General features: G+C 35.8%; 1 protein-coding gene across 1 annotated transcript in view; it reads right to left on the reverse strand.

The window, feature by feature from the left end:
* The window catches only part of LOC148946765 (mitogen-activated protein kinase p38b-like), a 131,294-nt gene that overhangs the window by 98,442 nt on the left and 13,646 nt on the right, over nucleotides 1-19,206 (reverse strand). The gene's annotated exons all lie outside the window — the stretch shown is intronic.

Consider the following 19,206-nt stretch of genomic DNA (forward strand, 5'->3'; position numbering starts at 1 on the left):
GCAACTTTAACAGTTTTCAAGGGCACCATAAGCTTAGAGGCTCTAAGATTCCCTGGCCTGTAATTGGTAGTTGGGCCTCCTTGTGGCCCCAAAATGACCCTCGAGGATGATTGGGACTTAAGTAAGCAACTAAGTTATATTGAAATAGAAAATGAAATAATTACTTTTCCATAGCCCTATAGTTATGAACCTTTTTGTTAAATTCGAAGGTTCAAAAAGTACCACTTTGATCAACAATTACTAAAAGTAGTACTTTCGTACTGTCCATGGCAATCCCGGCTGTGGGGCAATAAGCTCCCTTCTTATAGCAATTCTACAATTGTAGATAAGCAGGGCTTCCTCCTCTAGGGAGATTACCCTATTTTAGGAGAAAATCAATTCTTTTAGGGACACTTATTTTCAATCTAGGGATTCAGGGGAATCTGGGGTAAATTAAGGGCTCTTAGGAATATTCAGGGAAAGTTAGATTTATTAAAGTGAAGGCTGAAATATTCTCATAGATTGCATATGCTCAGTCTTCTTGAGAATTCTTATGTCGCAAAAATCAGCACAAAATTTCAAACAAAGCTAAAAGCGTGGAATGACAGTCATTACTCATTAGGTATTTAGTAGTTTAGGTAGCATAGTATTTAGATTATTTTTAAGCGCTGTCTTTGATTGGTGTAAACTGCCGACATAAGGGAGTATTGGTTAGGCTATGCAGCAATTGTAGAATAGGAGCTTGCAACCTATGCACTTACCATTAGGGATTCTTTCAATCTGCTGGTGATCTCTTTCTCCTCTGTTCATCTGCAAATCCGCAGGGGACTATTCAAATAGAGCACCAGCTGCCTTTGTAAAAAACAGCTCATGTAATTCATGAAAATACAATTTTCAACTTGATAAATGGCAAGCAGTGATGTTTCGTCCTGTGACAAAATGGAACTCTCTATTGCTAAGCTCAAAAACCAAGGCAGGAAATGACATGTCAATAGATAGACCCAGAATCTAGCTATGTTCTGATTGCAGAAACAAGTACACAAAACATTTACGGAATTGAAAGACTTGTTTCTAGCAAGTACGATCCTGAACGACGCTAACCTAAGGTCACCCTCCTGTACAGCATGTGACTTCTTTGCAAAAAGTTAGGGACAGGTGCTGGTGCAAACTGTGGCTTTTTTGCAGACAAAATTTGCAGTCCATACTGTCTATAAAGGACCCTGCATTCTGTTGAAACTAGCTCTGAGTACCCTTATTTTTAATCTGATAAAAATAAAACAATAACAATTAGTCTAGTCTTTTGTTCATGTCCACTGCCTGCCACTTGTCATCTGGAATTATGTAAAATCTACTGTTTTGCCTCGGACTGCAGCAATGTGAAAGTACCAAATTAAAGTATTTTGTAGTAGAAAGGGGGGTGCTACTCGTGACAGCACACCATATATGGGCATAGCATACTGACAGGACATAATTTATTCAAGGATTATCGATCTGTTGTTGTTTGGCCACGTGTAATGACATGTGCTGCCACCTACAACTTTTTTTTACATAATTTATTCAAGGTCGATCTATTTGCTGTTGTTTGTCCAGGTGTACTGACACTGGGGGTGATTTACATAATCGATGGGGGAATTATTGGTTCACGAAGAGGGAATTATGAGACAAACATGGCTTCATTGTTGTTTGGCTACCATAACCTGAGAACTTGTTTTACAGAATCTGTGGGGAAATTATTGATTCATGAAGGGGGAATTAAGAAACATTATGGTTTCTTTGATCTTTAGGTGAATCTAGCCTGTAAACTAGATTTACATAATTGCTAGGGGAAATTATTGATTCACGAAGGGGAATTAAGAAACACTCAGGCTTCTTTAATCTTAGGTCTGAGGGATAAACGTTCTTTAGGTCAGAGAGAAAAATTAATATTCTATTTTTAAAAAGGGCTTCATTGATCTTTAGTGTCAGGAATTATAAATGACATCACTTGTTATCTCGGAATTATGCGGGAGTCTAAAGAGATAGAAATTCTATTTTTTAATACGGCTTCACTGAGTTTTAAGTCGGAGAGATAAATTGATATTCTAACGAAACCTTAATAGTTTAGCTAGGAAAATTTATGAGATGAAGAGATTAACGTAGGAAAGGGTTTCCTAGAAATTTGATATGTGAAAGCACAGAGATGCCAAAAAACAAAAGGAACACACAGAAATTACTTTTAGGGGATTATTTGGGCGAAACGGTTTTAGATAGCTTATGGAATTATTTCGGCGAAACAGTTAGAGACATTTTAAAAGATGATTTTAGAAAGGGGTTTAGAAGAGGTTTTGAGTGTGGTCATTATAGTGAACAAGTTCTATTTGAACAGTGTCGTGAGGTCCTCTACCACAACCCCAAAGGGCCCCGATCGCCCTACCCCGATCCAAAGGGCTCCGATCCCCCCACCCCAATCCCTACCCCAACCCCGAAGGAAGTCCCCGGTCCTCAAAGGTCCCCCAAGCTCCCAAAGGGCCACCCGACCCTCAAGGGTCCCCCAGACCCCCGGACCCAAAGGGCTCCTTCCCCCCTTGACCCCCAAAGGGCCCCTCCCCTCCCTCTCCCTCCCTCTCCTCCCCCTCCTCACCTTCCCTCCCCTCCTCCCCCCCTCCCCCCTCCCCATTTTTTTAATATTTTTTGTGCATTGAGACACAGAGGGGCACCCTCCCCCTCCGGCCCCCCCCCAAAGGGCCCCCGACGCCCTTTTCTGAGCTAAGGTTTCCTAGTATTTCGTAGGTGAATGTTGTCTGAAACTTATGATTTGGGATATGTAAATTACTATTTCAGGCTTTTCTAAGCTAGATTTCTTAGTCTTTCGTTGGTGTGTATTGTCTGAAACCTATGATTTGGGATGGGTGGATTACTATTTTTGACTTTTCTGAGCTGGATTTCTTAGCCGTTCATAGGTGTGTGTTGTCTGAAACTTATGATTTGGGATGGTTAATTTGCTATTTTTGACTTTTCTGAGCTAGGTTTCTTAGCCCTTCATATGTGTGTGCTGTCAGAAACCTATGATTTGGGATGAGTGGTTTGCATTTTGGACTTTTCTGAGCTGGATTTCTTAGGACCTCATAGGTGAGTGTTGTCTGAAACCTATGATTTGGAATGGTTAATTTGCTATTTTTGACTTTTCTGAGCTAGATTTCTTAGCCTTTCATGGGTGTGTGTTGTCAGAAAATTATGATTTGGGATGTTTAGTTTGCTATTTCAGTCTTTTCTGAGATAAGGTTTTCTAGGATTTCGTTGGTGAATGTTGTCTGAAACCCATAGTTTGGGATGAGTAGTTTGCTATTTCAGGCTTTTATGAGCTAGGTTTCTTAGCCTTTCATAGGTGTGTGTTGACTGAAACTTATGATTTGGGATATGTAATTTGCTATTTCCGACTTTTCATAACCAGATTTATTAGTCTTTCGTAGTTGTGTGGTGTCTGAAACCTACTATTTGGGATATGTAGGTTGCTATTTTTTGACTTTTCTCAGCTGGATTTCTTATCCTTTCGTAGGCATATGTTGACTAAAACCTATGATTTGGGTGGTTAATATGCTATTTTTGACTTTTGTGAGTTAGATCTCTTAGCCTTTCATAGGTGTTTGCTTTAAGAAAATCATGATTTAGGAGGTGTAATTTGTTTTTGGACTTTTCAGTGCTAGGAGTCTTAGTCACTCATAGGTGTTTGTTGTCTGAAACTTCGAGTTTGGGATGAGTAGTTGGCTATTTCAGACTTTTCTGAGCTAAGGTTTCTTAGTATTTCGTAGGTGAATGTTGTCTGAAACTTATGATTTTGGATTTGTACATTACTAGTTCGGGCTTTTCTGAGTTGGATTTCTTAGTCTTTCATGGGTGCGTAGTGTCTGAAACCGATGATTTGGCATGAGTGGATTGCTTTTTGGACTTTTCTGAGCTGGATTTCTGAGCCTTTCCTAGGTGTGTGTTGACTGAAACCTATGATTTGGGATGTGTAGTTTGCTATTTTGACTTTTCTGAGCTAGGTTTCTTAGCCTTTCATAGGTAAGTGTTGTCAGAAAATTATGATTTGGGATATGTATTTAGTTATTTCATGATTTTCTGAGCTAAGGTTTCCTAGTATTTCGTAGGTGAATGTTGTCTGAAACCAATAGTTTGGGATGAGTAGTTTGCTATTTTTGACCTTTCTGAGCTAGGTTTCTTAGTCTATCGTTGGTGTGTGTTGACTGAAACCTATGATTTGGGATATGTAGTTTGCTATTTCTGAATTTTTCGAGCTGGATTTATTAGTTGTTCATAGAGGAGTTTTGACTGAAACATGATATAGGGATGGGTTGTGTGCTATTTTTGTCATTTAAGTGCTAGATTTCTTATCCATACAAATTCCTGTGTTTTCAGAAATTAAATATTCTGGATGTGTAGTTTCCTATTTGGACTTTTAAGAGCTATGTGTCATAGTCCATCATATGCATTTGTTTTCTGAAAGTTCTTGTTAGGGATGAGTAGTTTGCTATTTGAAGATTTTCTGAGCTATTGTTTCTTAGTCTTTCATAGGTGAATATTGTCTGAAACCTATGATTTGGGATATGTTAATTACTATTTCGGGCTTTTCTAAGCTAGATTTCTTAGTCTTTCGTTGGTGTATGTTGTCTGAAACCTATGATTTGGGATGGGTGGATTGCTACTTTTGACTTTCCTGAGCTGGATTTCTTAGCCTTTCATAGGTGTTTGTTGTCTGAAACCTATAGTTTTGGATGACTAGTTTGCTATTTTTGACTTTTCTGAGCTAAGCTTCTTAGCCATTCATAGGTGAGTGTTGTCTGAAACCTATGATTTAGGAATATGTAAATTACTATTTCGGGCTTTTCTGAGTTGGATTTCTTAGTCTTTCATAGGTATGTGTTGTCTGAAACCTATGATTTGGGATGTGTGGGTTGCTATTTTTTTACTTTTCTGAGCTGGATTTCTTAGCCGTTCATAGGTGAGTGCTGTCTGAAACTTATGATTTGGGATGGTTTATTTGCTATTTCCGGCTTTTATTTGCTAGGTTTCGTAGCCCTTCATAGGTGTTTGTTGTCAGAAAATTATGATTTGGGATGTGTAGTTTGCTATTTGAACTTTTCAGAGCTAGGATTCTTAGTCCATCATAGGTGTTTGTTGTCTGAAACCAATATTTTGGGATGAGTAGTTTGCTATTTCAGGCTTTTCAGAGCTAGATTTCTTAGCCATTCATTGGTGTATGCTTTCAGAAAATTATGATTTGGGATATGTAAATTACTATTTCGGACCTTTCTGAGTTGGACACTTCTAAATTTTTCCGTAGAAGATAGGAAAAGTTATACTATGATTATGATTATTTTCCATGAAGATAAAAAGTTTCACTTTAATTCTAAATTTTCTTAAATTCAATTCCGACCTTTCTCGAAGAGATGAAAAAATTGAAGTTCTGTTCCAAATATTTTCCCGGAAGAAGAAAAGTTCAACTTCGATTCTGAATTTTCTCAATGAAAATGAAATAAGTTATTGATCAAATCTATTTTCCCAAAATAATATAAAAATTGCCACTTCAGTTCAGATTTTTTTTTCTCAAAGAGATGAAGAAATTTAAAGTTCTGTTCCAAATTTTTTCCTTGAAGATAGGAAAAAGTTATACTTTGAACGTGAATATTTGAGTTCTATTCTGAATTTTACCAAAGAACACAGTTCAATTCTAATTTCCCCAATAAAAAATTTAAAGTTCAGTTCTAAATTTTTCGGTGTAAGATAGAAAAAGTAATACCATACGTGTGAATATTTCCCTGAAAGATAAAAAGTTCTAGTTCAATTTAAAATTTTCTCAACGAAGTGAAGAAACGTTCAAGTTATCTTCTGAATTTTACCAAAGAACACAATTAAATTCTAATTTCACAGAGAAAATAAAAATCTTCCATTTCAGTTCCTTATTTCACAAAGTCATAAAGAAATTTAAAGTTCAATTCTAAATTTTTCAGTGGAAGATAGAAAAAGTAATACCCGAGATGTAAAATATTTTCATGGAAGATAAGTAGTTCTACTTCAATTTGAAATTTTCTCAACCAAGTGAAGGAAAGTTCAAGTTCTCTTCTGAATTTTCTCAATGAAAAAGAAATTAGTCATTGACCATTTCTAGTTTTCCAAATAATATAAAAATTTTCCACTTTAGTTCAGATCTGACTCGAAGAGATGAAAAATTTAAAATACTGTTCCAAATTTTTCACTGAAGATAAGAAAGTTCAAGTTCTCTTCTTAATTTTACCAAAGAACACAATTCAATTCTAATCTCTCCAGAGAAAATAAAAAGCTTCCACTTCAGTTCTTTATTTCAAAAAGACATAAAGAAATTTAAAGTTCGATTCTATATTTTTCGATGAAAGATAGAAAAAGTAATACCATACGTGTGAATATTTTCACGGAATATAAAAAGTTCTAGTTCAATTTAAAATGTTCTTAAAGAAGTTAAGAAAAGTTCAAGTTCCCTTCTGAACTTTACCAAATAACACAATTAAATTAGAATGTGCACAGAGAAAACAAAAATCTTCAACTTAACCTAATTATTTTGCCAAGCCGTACGGGATTCTCATGTTCGTTTCTAATATTTGGATGACGATGATATATTTGTAACCATACCTGCAAATATTTTCGTGTTCAGTAAAAAGTTTCAGTTCAGTTTTAACTTACGACTATAAAGTCAAGGAAAGCTAAAGTTCCTTTCGGAGATATACTAAAGAACAGACTTCAATTCTAATTTCTCCAGAGATAACAAAAATCTTCCACTTCAGTTCTTCATTTCACAAAGACATAAAGAAATTTAAAGTTCAATTCTAAATTTTTCGGTGGGAGATAGAAAAATTAATACCATACTTATGATTATTTTCACGGAAGATAAGAATTTCTAGTTCAATTTAAAATTTTCTCAATGAAGTGAAGAAAAGTTCAAGCTCTCTACTGAATTTTACCAAAGAACACACTTTAATTCTAATTTCTAAAGAGAAAATAAAAATCTTCCACATCAGTTCCTTATTTGGCAAGAGACATAAAGAAACTTAAAGTTCAATTCTAATTTTTCGGTGGAAGATAGACAAAGTAACACCATACTTGTGAATATTTTCACGGAAGATAAAAAGTTCTAGTTCAATTTAAGATTTTCTCAACGAAGTGAAGAAAAGTTCAAGTTTTCTTCTGAACTTTACCAAAGAACACACCTCAATTCTAATTTCTCCAGAGACAAATACAAACCTAACAATCTAGCTTTAGGGTCCCCACAGACCAAAAGGTACTTAAAGTTCTTTCCTGATATTAGAAATTTAAAGTAGAAAAAGTAATGATATTTATTCAAGCTTTTTAAACAAAGGACTTAGGACTCCCTTTATTTATAATTTTTCAGTAATTCTGCTCTAATTTTTATCAAAGAGATGAAAAGAATTTAAAGTTCTGTTCCAAATTTTTCATAGAAGATAGAAAAAGTTATACATTGATTGTGAATATTCAAAATGAAGATAAGGAACTCCACTTTAATTCTGAGTTTTCTCGAAGAAGTCCAAATTGTTCAAGTTCTCTTCTGAATTTTCTTAAAGAAGAGAAAAAGTTAACTCAATTCTGAATTTTACCGATGAAAATGAAAAAACTTTCCACTTCAGTCCTTAATTTTTCAGACATAAAAAATTTGAAGTTCAGTTCTAAATTTGTCTGTAGAAGATAGGAAAAGTTATACTATAATTGAGATTATTTTCCAGCGAAGATAAAAAGTTTCACTTTAATTCAAATTTTCTTAAGTTCACTTTCCGATTTTTTGCAGCGATGAAAAATTTAAAGTTCTGTTCCAAATTTTTCATAGAAGATAGAAAAAGTTATACATAGATTTGAATATTCGACATTAAGATAAGGAGCATCACTTTAATTTCGAGTTTTCTCGAAGAAGTGCAAAACGTTCAAGTTCACTTCTGAATTTTCTTAAAGAATTAAAAAAATTTATCTAAATTCTTAATTTTACAAATGAAAATGAAAAAAGCTTCCACTTAAGTTATTAATTCCACAAAAAAATTAGAAATTCAAAGTTCTATTCTAATTTTTCCAAGAAAATAAAAAGACTCCACTTCAGTTCTGTTTTTTTTTTCTCAAAGAGATGAAAAATTTAAAGTTCTTTTCTAATTTTAAATTAAATTTTAGCTCCTTTGTCTTATGGATTTACCCATCAAATTTTTAAATTAGAAAATGAGTGACTCGTAATATTATTTAAGACAATCGTTCAAACTCGGTCATCTAACCATCAAAACAATAGGTTAGGTTAGAGATAAATAAATAATGATAAATAAATAGAAAAATTTCTACATGTTCAAGTTATGTTAGGGCAGGTTAGCTTATCATGAGTGCTCATGATAGGTTAACCTAACCTTTTCCAGCGAGTAGGGTTTGGTTAGGTTAGACTAGCTTAAGTTAGGTTAGATTAGGTTATGTTAGCCTACATACGCTTCACTTAGGTTAGCTTAGGTTAGGTGAGAGACATGCAAAGTTAGGTGTATGATTAGGTTAGGTTAGGTTAGATTAAGTTAGGTTAGGTTAGGTTAGGCTAGGTTAGCCTACGTACGCGCGCGTACGTAGGCTAACCTAGGAGGGGAGGGGGAGGGGAGGAGGGGAGGGGGAGGGAAGGTGAGGAGGGGGAGGAGAGGGAGGGAGAGGTAGGGGAGGGGCCCTTTGGGGGTCAAGGGGGGGGGGAGGAGCCCTTTGGGTCCGGGGGTTTGGGGGACCCTTGAGGGCCGGGTGGCCCTTTGGGAGCTTGGGGGACCTTTGAGGACCGGGGACTTCCTTCGGGGTTGGGGTGGGGGGATCGGAGCCCTTTGGATCGGGGTAGGGCGATCGGGGCCCTTTGGGGTTGGGGTAGAGGACCTCACGACACTGTTCAAATAGAACTTGTTTACTATAACGACCACACTCAAAACCTCTTCTAAAACCCTTTCTAAAATCATCTTTTAAAATGTCTCTAACTGTTTCGCCGAAATAATTCCATAAGCTATCTAAAACCGTTTCGCCCAAATAATCCCCTAAAAGTAATTTCTGTGTGTTCCTTTTGTTTTTTGGCATCTCTGTGCTTTCACATATCAAATTTCTAGGAAACCCTTTCCTACGTTAATCTCTTCATCTCATAAATTTTCCTAGCTAAACTATTAAGGTTTCGTTAGAATATCAATTTATCTCTCCGACTTAAAACTCAGTGAAGCCGTATTAAAAAATAGAATTTCTATCTCTTTAGACTCCCGCATAATTCCAAGATAACAAGTGATGTCATTTATAATTCCTGACACTAAAGATCAATGAAGCCCTATTTAAAAATAGAATATTAATTTTTCTCTCTGACCTAAAGAACGTTTTTTCCTCAGACCTAAGATTAAAGAAGCCAGAGTGTTTCCTAATTCCCCCTTCGTGAATCAATAATATCCCCTAGCGATTATGTAAATCAGGTTCACAGATTGAATTCGCCTAATTATTAAATATGCATTAATGTTTCTTCATTCCCCCTGTGTGGACTAGTACTGTTCACGCCGAGTATGAAAAACAAGTTTTCAGGTTAAGCTAGACAAACAACAATGAAAACATGTTTGTTTCATAATTCCCCCCTTAGTGACTCAATAAATCCAACGACGAGGATGTAAATCATCCCACAGTGTCATTACACCTGGACAAAGAACAGCAAATAAATCGACCTTGAATAAATTATGTAAAAAAAAAGTTGTAGGTGGCAGCACATGTCATTACACGTGGCCAAACAACAACAGATCGATAGTCCTTGAATAAATTATGTCCTGTCAGTATGCTATGCCCATATATGGTGTGCTGTCACGAGTAGCACCCCCCTTTCTACTTTTTGTTAAGCTAGGTTTAGAGAAAAACTTCTTTTGTGTTGTTTTTACTTGGGTTGGTCCCTCCTAGGTTAGAGGACATCAAAGCAAAGCTCTTCTAGTGAAGGATTGGGTCAAAAATTTCTTTTTCCATTTAAAGTGGCATTCCAAATCTGAAGATTATCATTTATAAAGCTAGGCATACTTCGTTTTGATTTTGCAAACTTTTGCAATGCGACCATTGCAAATTTTCGGTCCTCCATACTGCAAACCCAAATTATACACGAGGTAATTTAAGTTAATTGAGGATATGTACGTTAATGCCCATGAGCATAGATTAGCATGATCTAGTTATTTTTTATCCTTGTACAAGTAATTATAGAAATAGACTGGTTTTGATCACTAATAAAATACTTTTTTCTTGGGATTATAGACATGCAAAGTTCGTCTGAAAGCCAGTGTACTGACTCAGAGGAAGATAATCTTCAAATTGTGTCTATTCCTGAAAAACGAATGGATGATGAAGATGATGATGTTCCTGAAGTTCACCTCCTGGCCACTCCCCCCCCCCCCAAAAAAAAATCAGGGTTCAGGTCAGAATTCCCAAAAGACAACATATGAGCAAAAGTTTGTTGACAAGTGGCTTCAGTTACCAATGTTCAAAAATTGGATAGAGAAAAAAGTGTCAAACAAGTCAAAGAAGAAGACTTATGTACCATACTGTAAGTTCTGCTTGAAGTATGTGTAATGTGGGAAATCAGAGTTGACCAAGCATGTTCTGACCAAGCAGCACATAAAAGCAAGCAATGAAATTGAGACGAAGTCTGGCAGTGGCAGCATTGAAAAACTTCTGACTGTAGGCAGTCATCCAAAGAAATTGAACAGCGCATCTGCATATTTTTGGCAGAACATAATCTGCCGTTACGTCTTGCAGACAGCTTGATCCCTCTCCTGAGAAAATTATTTCCCAAAGACCAGGCTCTGGCAAGGTTCACTTTGGGTAAACAGAGAGCTACAAATATTTTGTGACATAATTTTTTGTTGGTGCTGCAGAACCATTTAGTTGAGTTGCTCAAAACCACTTTTTTCTTTGTGATAATTGACGAAACCACTGATCGTACTGTTGATAGGCAGCTATCTAACATTGTAGTATTTTTTAGCGAGAAAGATCTAAAACTTCATGTTGAAGTATTGGACAGGGTTAACTGTAATGATGGATCGGCTGAGGGTCTGACTAACCGCATCAAACAAGTCATTGAAAAAAACTCGATTCCCTGGCAAAATATTGTTGGATTTTGTGCAGATACAATTAACGTCATCTTTGGAGCCAACAGATCTGCTTCAACACTAATGAAAGCCATGGTGCCCCATATCTTGAATGTGAAATGTTCATGCCATCTTATTCACTTATGTTCATCCTATGCATGCTTGTCATTTCCCAAGACACTAGAAGACTTGGCGCAAAATATCTATGCCCACTTTTCCAGAAGCGCTTCGAGGCGAGATAAGTATGCCGAATTTCAGGAATTCTTTCGATGCGAAGCACACCGAATTCTTGCTCCGGGACAAACCCGTCGGTTATCCCTTTAGGCCTGCGTAAAGAGACTTATTGAGCAACGGGTTGCTCTTATTCAGTATTTTGTGGAAACCACGTTTGACGACCCAACTGCAACAAATTACCTTATCTTGTCGACATTACAAAGCAAGTTGACAAAGCCATACCTTGAATTTATGGACTACTCTCTTGGCCTCTCCAACAAATTCAATACAGTTTTTCAATCCGAGCTCCCACTTCTTCACTCCCTAAAGGCAAGTGTCAGCAAACTTGTGAATGATGTTGCGTCTAACTTCATGAAACTGGACTATATTCGCAGTGTTGGTTCGTTTACCGAACTGAATCCTTACCTTTCAAGTGAGTACCTGCCTTTAAACCAGACATATGTGGGAATAGCTGCAATCGACTCCATGCAAGAACTCGAAGATGCTCAAGAGCCAAGTGATAACATTGATCTCTTTTCAAATCTTGTCGAAAATGCTATATAGTCCTAATGAAGCAGTTAACAGACCGGTTCAAGTTTGAAGACGAAATTCATGACATTTTGGCTTTAGTTGAACCAAGGAATGCAAGAAATTTGAAGCCAAAATCTCTAAAGCCACTGTTTGGCAGATTTCCTATTCTAACTGAAAAGTCTTTACTCCCGAAAATGGATGAAGAATGAAGGTCACAAGTAATGAATGATGTTATTTAACTCCATTTTGGAGATTCCCAAGTTGAAGACCTGTCATTTGACCCGTACTGGAAGGAAATACTTGGTCTGAAGACTCGTAGTGGTGAAATCAGGTACCCGGAACTGCGGAAGTGCATATCGCTGATCTTCTCGTCACCTTTTAGCAACGTTCCAGCTGAACGTTTGTTCAGCCTCCTGAAATTGATCGAAACAGACATCCGAAATAGTCTCGATAATGTCACCCTAGTCTCACTTATTCGAGTCAATTACTGGTTGAAAAACAAAGATAAAACTTCATCAACTGTCAGCATACCGAAAGCTGTCGCTGGCTTCAAGACCAAGGCAAACGGTACGTGCGATGAAGTGCTGGAGATGACACTTATTTGAAGTGTAAAAGATGTTATATGTTATCATTATCTGAAGTAAAAAATAACAATTTGATGTTGCGCTGTTTGTTTCGTGTAAATCCGTTTGATATCTAGGGCAAAATATTCTTTTTTCTAGGGAGAAAAATAGGGAGACATTAGACCTAATCACGAGGGATTTTAGGGAAAATTGGTATGAAAATTGGGAAAATTGAAATCGAAAAGTGGAAGCCCTGTAGATAAGAGATTACATTCTTACGCTTAACAACACAAATTGGTCGCAGGGGTCTTGAGCATGGCCAGGAAATTTCCCAGAACGGGGAGGGGGCAAGTCCTACCAGGAGCTTTGTTTTTATTGAAATTTAAATGCGAATATTTCTCATGTTCCTAATCATGAACATTTATTAATGTCTTCTTGTTGCCCGGGGGGTTTGACCTCACAGCTCCCTGCCAGCAGGATACATTCCTATAAACCATGGATATTACAACCCTACAACTCATTTTTGATATTCCCGACTCTCCCAACTCTAAGCAAATATTTGGAGGCGTACAACTTTTTATGAACATTTTTCATTCTTGAAATATTATGATACAAATGGTTCTAGGCGTTTACCCCCCCCCCCCCGGCGATCCGGAAAATACCCCCCACAAAAAATACCCCCGGAAAATACCCCCCCGTGGAAAATAAGGCTTTCAAATTTGAGAATTCTATTTGAGTTTTATTTTTTTAATTTCCATATGGGAAGGAGTTTTGATACGTGTATTATGGGCCACTCACTCAAGTTTATGCTATGTAAAATTCGAGAACACCCCGGTTTTGTGTTAGTTTCTTCATTACTCTATATATAAATTTTGGCTATAGATATGTACATTAGGGGGGGGGGGGTAAAGTATAGCGGGTCTGCATGCAAAACGTATCTGATACAGCTATTATGTATACGAGATGAAAATATAAATAAGTGTATTTTACATTCAAATTTTTGGCCATGAACACAGTAAAATAACATAAATGAATATAGTGAATAGGGGGGGGGTGTTTAACCCCCCGGAAAATACCCTCCCAAGGAAAGTAACCCCCGCGGAAAATACCCCCTCCTTGGGAAATACCCTCGCGGAAAATACCCCCCCCCCTGTGAAAAATAAGGTTTCTAAATTTGAAACGTTTATTTTAGTTTTCTTTTTTAGTTTCGTTGATAAGTGCTAAGGAACGGGAAAAAGAGAAATTTACACACCAGAAGTTTCTTAAAAACTTAGAAGAAAAAAAACACAAATCTATTTGTGTTGAAAATACTCCCATATGAACTTCTGCAGTTTTGGCAGTAGTGGGTGCCAAATTAAAAAAAAAATGAAAAAGAAAAAAAAATATAGGCGAACAATCATCAAAATTTAAGCTAAACATATGGCATCAAAAAGTTTAAGAAGGTTTGGGTATTCTTTGAAAGGATAGTTTGCTTTGGGAACCAACAAATTCTAAATTGTTTAAGTTTTTACGGACAAAAGCTTTGTCAAATTCTACGAGTTTGTTTTTCTTATCTTCCAAGTGTAAAACTACCACAAATCACCATTAACAAATAAATGAAACCCAAAACTACCGTAACAGAAATTACAATAGATAGCCTAGTCAAACTCAAAACGAGCAAAATGTAAAAGGAGTATGGCACTGACTCAAGATTACGATGTGTAAAACTCGAGAACAAACTGGTTTCTTCGTTAGGCTACTTTAGAAACAAATTAGGGCTATATATTTGCAAATTAGGGGAGGAGGGATTAAGTAGGTACAATTATTCTGCATATTAAGAAGTAAGATCTGACTTCAAACTGTCCTAACACTTTACCCCGTGGTAAATACACCCCCCCCCCCACGTGGAAAAGAAGGCTTTCCAAATTTTAAAATTTTATTTGAGTTTTATTTTTTTAATTTCCGTAGGGGGCAAGAGTTTTGCTACTTTTGTGTATTATGGGCAACTCACTCAAATTTACGCTGTGTAAAACTCAAGAACAAAACTGGTTTCTTTGTTAGTTTTTTCAGCTTAGCGCAAGATAAGACAAAGAAAAGCGACAGAATATATGGGAAATATACAATATGGGCTATATATTTGCAAATATGAGGGGGATAAAGTATTTGGATAGTTTGAATTCAGAAAAAAATTCTTTCTAGGTATATGGCCACTAATGAATTACAGAAGAATAGCGAGGTATCTGGAAATTTTGTTAACTAAACAAAAAAAAAAAAAAAAAAAACAGTATAAAGTAAATGTAATGTTTCATTTAAGTGTTTTTTCCAAGTGTTAAATGTTATTTTTTCAATGACCGTGTTTTCAAGTATTAAATACTATTAATAGGTTAATGTAGTGTTTCATTTAGATGATCGCTGATCAAAGTTTATGGTATTTATGACTTTCATTTATGTTGTTTTACTGTGTTCACGGCCGTATATTTGGCTTTAAAATACACTTATTTATCTATCTATCTAATATGCAGAATAATTGTACCGAACACATTTCGCATGCAGACCCGCTATATTTTAACCCCCCCCCCCTAATGTGCAAATCAATAGCCCAAATTTATTTATTAAGTAACGAAGAAACTAACGAAAAAAACGGTGGGTTCTCGAATTTTACAAAGCGTAAACTTGAGTGAGCGGCGCATAATACACAAGTACCAAAATTCCTTCCCCCTACGGAAATTAAAAAAATAAAACTAAAAAAAATTCTCAAATTTGGAAAGCCTTATTTTCCACGGAGGGTATTTTCCGGGGTATTTTCCGCGATGGGGGGGGGATCCCCGGGGGTAAAACGCCGGCCACCAATACAAATAGTAGACTTGAATGTAAAAAACAAAGTTGAAGGAGGGACTAGTAGTCTCTCTCGCATCTAAGCCTTAGATCAAATGTTTCATAGTAACAGACTGTAAGTGAAGAGCAACTAGTTACATTCAAAATCATGAGCAACAACTTACTTAGGCTTCATCAATTCAAGGCAAGACCCAGAGATCACAACCACCACAGTGCGATGCCAAACTATCATCCACAAGCTTATCTCCAAAGCTTGCACTAGCAAGGATTCTTTTTCGGAGGGGGTTTTACTCAAAGGTTTTTTTCGGGGGGGGGGGACACAAAAAAGACTAAAAAACGCATACAAAATTTGGTTATATCCATTTTTGCTACGTTTTTACGGATAAAAAAGACATTCCGGGAGGGGTTCCAACCCCTCTGGGTACGACCTGTGTACTAGTGCCAACTCTCTTTTTGTGTGAAGTCCAGGATTCTTTTTACCCTTCTGGCCCAATATTTCCAAAATATTTGGAATTGCCTGTTGATTGATGTCTCAAGCAATGTCAGATTTGAGACAATCTTTTCCAACACAGGTACTCACTCAAAGAGAGCTTAACAAGCAGAATTTGATTCTGTTAGTGATTCAGAGATATAGCAAACAGCCTGGAAATAGGTCTAGCATCTAAATGCAACATTTCAGTAACCAAACAGATTGTGTAGCGGGAGGATTAGTTCCTGGCTACTGAATATGAAATTCCAAGTGAACTGATAGCTATTGTCTTGGTGTTTAGATTTTGGAGCAAGTGCATTCCATACCAATGCCAAAATGCTCCTATTAAACTGTATTGCCTCATTAAATCAAGAAAATAATTGTGCAACAGTTCTTTCAACAAAAAGGAGTAGTACAACTTAGCCACAGTTTGGCTTAATAGGATTTAGAGAAACGCGCATGCCTAGAAGGGCTTGAAGAGTGACTGAAGAAAAGAAAGAGACAGGGTGCAGAAAGTGAGCAAAATTTTGCCATACGATTTTACAAATTTAAAAAATTGTAGCAGATCTGAGGGCTATCCACCCCCAGATTCTCAAGAAAATACCAAAACTAAACCTCTCAACAATTAATTGCATGAAATGATGATGCATCTAAAGAAATGGAACCAAGCAATAATGGCTATTGGACAGCTAAATCAATAACAACAAGAGTGTTGGCCATGCCAATCTGGGTACTAATTCCCAAAACAAAACTAAATAACAAAGACAATGAGTTAAGCAGTTATACAAATAATCAGAGTATAGAGCAAAAACAGCTGGTAAGTTAATATTTTCTGCTCAATTTACTGTTAAATAATGAACAGAATCAGAAAAAGTAATATGATCAGCCATTGAATTTTGACTTGGTTCTTATATCTGCAGATTCAGTATGCAAGCATCAGCCAAATCAGGTACACAAAATCTCCCTATCTGCACCCCTAATTACTCAGCTTCTGATTTGGCTACGCAGTTATCTCAACAATGGTTAAAAAAATTACATGAACAATCAAACAACTAACCTGATCACTAATTTGTGTTTTACATTTCAATTTTTCATCTGATTTGTATGTATTAGTATTGTATAGTAAAAGAACTTAGTTCTTCGTATCATGCTTGATTTTGTGCTTGGCCCCTAATTTTGGAGGTGTTTCTGCTGTCCGAACAAGAATTGTTAGATAAAAATTGTGTTTTTGCAAGCAGACGAAAAATTGTTAGCTGAAATGCTAAAAAATTTATCTAATTAAGGAAGTTAACTAGATGGGTTGAGTGATACCTACAGAAACAAATCAACAGCTTAAAAAAGGGATACTGGAGTTATAGCCCTTGTTGGCTTTCCAGATTTTAGAAAAGTTGTCTAGAATTTTCGTGTTTTCAATCCATTTTCTATACAAAATCTACCATAAAAAAAATAAAATAAAAAAAGACTTAGTGGACATGTTTGAAAAACATATAGTGTGTTAGAAAAAATGAAATGTTTTGCATACATTTTTAAATGCAAGAGATATCAAGATAAATAATGAAACCATTTTGAACCAAGTAAACAATGTCCAGCATTAAAGAAATTTAAATAAACTGAAGTGAACCCTAAATGAATTTAGGCTGATAAGAAGTAAGGGTAAACTTTTGCTTATCTTGCTTAAATTCCTAGGTAAAAGATGAAAATAACCCCTGATTCAGTTCCAACTCCTTTTCCACATATAATAATTACTACCCCTGCAAATTCCATTTTGAGCCTCAAAATCCATGTGAAGTTAATACTTTACAGTCATTCATTTTGCATGCATAGATACAATCTAATTCAATAAATTCAACAATACACTAATATTTTAGTTTTGCCATTTTTCAACACTGTCACTAATTCAAAGGCGGGTTTGAAGTGCAGACAAAACAAATTACTTTATTTGGCAAAATTGAAGGAAAATGAGTCAAGGCACACACTCAATGCTCTTTCCAAGCATAATTATTACTGCTGTTGCAATTACACACCAGCTTTCCCCTAATGAAGCAAGGCATAGACTATATACAAAAGTTGGTTTATTTTGTGGATTTGCATTATTTTTTGTGCTTGTTTCTCATACACAGTTTGTTAATAAGGCCAAATATCGTTAGTTTAAGCAAAAAACAAGCAAGACAATAAGCAAACCTTTGTATAAAGCCGAGGGCTATATTTGGCCCTATTAGAGGGACAGGGATCATTCATTTTCTATCAATTTTATTGAACAAAAGCGAAATACTATTTGTCTTAATTGAACCCAGAACTCACTCATGAAATACGCTGAATGATGGCAAAATTGAAAGATTAGAATGATATTTAATTTTTTTTGATTTGATTGTACTAACTCCCTTAATGTTTAATACATGATTGTAAAATATCAATATTGCATTGAATTTTGATTTGAATGGCATGTTTTATGTCAGCTCTATTAGATAAAAATAAGAAATACAGCATCACTTCAAGGGCTCAAAATAGAAACTGGAAGGGAAGCATTTAATATTTTTGGAAATTAGTATCTTTCATCTTTTAGCTGGCAAATTAATTGAAAAATGGAAATATACAAAAAATAAGATTTGGTTGATTTATCAGTTTTGTTGAGTATTACAAGTTGACTCCCTAATGAATACTCTTCCAAAACAAAAAATGGTTGCTACCAGGATAATCATAACTCATCCTGCCCTCCCCCCCCCCCAATGGAGTCAGAAATAGCCCAATATAATACGTTTAGACTATATATTCTCCTTTATTGCTTTAATTGTAGCATCTCTTCTTTATCATGCATTTCAATCTTAACCCAACCAAAAACATCACATTGTTAAAAAAGAATGAAAACACTGGAACAAATACATTATTTAAAAACAACTTGTAAGTGCTGACAAAAGTGGAAGCAAACATGAAAATCTGATTAATTATAACTTTTTGCATTTTACGAAGTTAGAATTGCATCATTATGATTGTATTTTCTTGTAGTTTTGAATTTAACTTAAGGCTATGTTCGATTTATTTAAGGGGAATGGGACATACTGCCGCATTACCAACCATTATGTTTGGAAATAATGGCAAATCAAATAGTAGTATTCTTTTGTTATTACACTGCTTCATTTAGAAGGTAGAATTAAAGTTCAGCAGTTCTTTTGAAGGAAACATGTTAATAAAATAAAATTAGTATCATTAGATTCCTTTTTTTATGTTTAATAATAGTTGTAACCCTGACAATGTGCTCCATCACCCCCCCCCCCATTCCATTGCCCGAATAAAGATTCTATTTAAAAAGAACACATAGTAAGGAATCTAATGGTAGACCAGTTATTTTATTTCAATGTTTGCTTTAGAAGAACCACTAAACTGTAATTTTAACCATTAGAAGAGCCCATAGACTACAATGATACCAGTGATGCCCTCCCGGAAAATACCCTGGCTATATATCTGAACATTAGGGGGGCGTAAAGTATTGGGACAGTTTGAAGTCAGAAAACAATTCTTACTTCAT

Source organism: Artemia sp. Qi Xiang Cuo, chromosome 11 (genome assembly GCF_049724085.1).
Source record: "Artemia sp. Qi Xiang Cuo chromosome 11, ASM4972408v1, whole genome shotgun sequence".
Classification (NCBI taxonomy): Eukaryota; Metazoa; Arthropoda; class Branchiopoda; order Anostraca; family Artemiidae; genus Artemia; species Artemia sp. Qi Xiang Cuo.